Consider the following 2,540-nt stretch of genomic DNA (forward strand, 5'->3'; position numbering starts at 1 on the left):
ATGGGTACACCTGCACCAGTCTATAGACGGTTTCTTGGGCCTAAGTGAGGGTAGCCTCATTGATGATGGTAATTTTGATTTAGGCCAGATAGGGTGTTTGCCATGTTAACAGGCAACACATGGCTCTGAGTGTGTCTTTCATGAGATTCTGCTAGGTCTAGGGCAGCTACAGTCTCTGGATTTGTTTTAGCATTAGCCACCATGCCCAGTAAAGAAGAATGATAGTTGTCAGGTGGCCACCTGAGAAATAGTTGGGTGGACTCAGTACTCAATTCGGTCTGCTTTACACTTGTCAAGTCATCATGGCACACCTCATTTGTTGCCTGGGAGACCCTCTCCCACATCCCCAGAGGATGGAGGACATCTTGGGCCTTGGCTAGCATTTTCCATTGACAGTCTGCCCAGGTCCTTATGAAGCACAATGTAGGGTGGACAATCCTCTAAACCATAAAATACACATCAACCACACACACACAGACACACACACACAGACACACACACACACACACACACACACACACACACTCTCACCTGAATGGGGATCCAAAGCATTTCTGTGGGTCATTCCCAAATTATGCTCTAATTGTACAGAATCCTTTGGCAGGGATAGCATATTCTGTACTAGGGAAGCAATTCTTTAATTTCATCCCCTATTAGGTGGAACACATTCCTTGCCAGATACATTCTATATAACCAGGAAGTCCCTTGTTTGTTTCGGTGCCTTGCTTGGGTAGTTAAGGAGAACCCTGGGCCTCAGGGGAGAGAGAAGATGGGTCTCTGCCTCCTAGTCAGAACTGACCCCCTTTTGGGCTCTCCCTTGTTGTTTTTTCTTTCTTTATTGCCTTCTGGGTGATTATTGGCAAAGCAGAGAGTAAATTACCCCAGTCTCTATAATGGTGACATGGCAGTGCCTTTTCTACTATAGATCACCAATCCTCCTCTGCAGAGTACTTTATTCCACAGTGTTTCTCCTAGAATTTTGGGCTTCCACCTCCTCTCCAGGTGGCATCCTGGTAATAAGGTGCTTCCCACAGAGTTAGCAAATGTGTCATGGTTTGGAACACCTTCAGGGTCCTGGATTGGGCAGGACTTTAAGCATCCTTGCCTTTTATTCACTTGAAGTCACACATTGGCTGGGTTGGGATATTGATATCCCTTTAGGAAGGGGATAGAATAATGATATCTGCAACAGCAAAATTGAGTATCACTGTAGCAGTGCCATCTTGCAGAGAGGCATCAAGCAGAGGATGCTTGCAAAGACCTCTTCCCCAAGAGCATTTTGGAAACCAGCCTTCACATGATGTCTCTGTCTTAGTGGCTCATTTACCTGCTTAGTGGTCTTCAGCAATAAGGGTATCCTCACTTCCCAGAGAATTCCAAATCCTCAACCCAGTTGCAAGGAGCTCCTCCCACTATATACCCATTACAGGTTCAGGGGTGATCCAGCCTCATTCCAGAGGCATGCACTCCCACTCTTTTTCTATTCAGGTGCACAGATCTTACAAAGTCCACTGCCAACCTTGTTGGGGACCCAAGTGGGCAGCTGATCTCCCTCACCAGGTAACTAGGTGCTTCTGTACCCTCAAAGTCGTTTTTAACGGTGTGGCTTCTCTGAGATTCTGGTGCGACTCCTCATCCAAGTCAATGAGGCACTGGAGGGGACCACAAAAAGTACATTGTACACTACAGCAAAGAGCAAATGCCATGCCAGACAGACACAGAGGCATTCCAGATGTTGAGTCCCAGCACTTATGTCTTGCCAGGATTGTTTTGCCAGTTGCCTGTCTTACTGACTGTTAGTCAGTATGCTAATTTCTTGTTCACCACCCAAATCCCATCATCTTCACCACTTGTGAACTCCAGAACTTGGGGGTTGATCAAGTAAAAAGACATGACCACAAGATGGCGGTATCACAAAGCGAACTTCATTTGGGCTGTGCCTTGACAGGTTGCTGGAGATGGGAAGTCTTCACAAGAAGAGACCTTCCAGAGGCAACAGCAGGAGGCCACCAGCCAGCAAGGGAAGAGGACAAGGCAGTTTCCCGGGAGGGAGGAATGGTAGAGGGCCCGTGCTCACTCCGTCAATTAGGAAAACCATTAATTTCCTTGTTTTCAGAGGGTTGACCATCCTCTGTCACCTCCCCATTGATTAAGAACAGAGGCGCTCCTGGGAGATGGGGAGGGGGGGAGGAGTTTGGCAATTTAACCTCATTGACATGTTATGTGGCTCTTTCCTCATATAGTAGTGACACTCCAGTAGGGCCAGTCTTAGCTCAATACTGTAGCTACCGTAAAACGTTAAACATAGTACTTATCATACCTACTGCTTTTGACTTTTCATGTAAGAGAAATGAAACATAGGTCTGCATAAAGTCACGTACACAAATATTCATAGCTTTATTTGTAATAATCAAAACTGGGTGTAACCCAAATAACCATTATATAAAGTACAATTCAACAGCATAAAGTAACGAACTATTGGTAGAAAAAAGAGCATGGATGAATCTCAAAAGAGTTATGCTGAGTTAAAAAAGAAAAAA

The sequence above is a fragment of the Castor canadensis genome, chromosome X (assembly GCF_047511655.1).
Source record: "Castor canadensis chromosome X, mCasCan1.hap1v2, whole genome shotgun sequence".
Classification (NCBI taxonomy): Eukaryota; Metazoa; Chordata; class Mammalia; order Rodentia; family Castoridae; genus Castor; species Castor canadensis.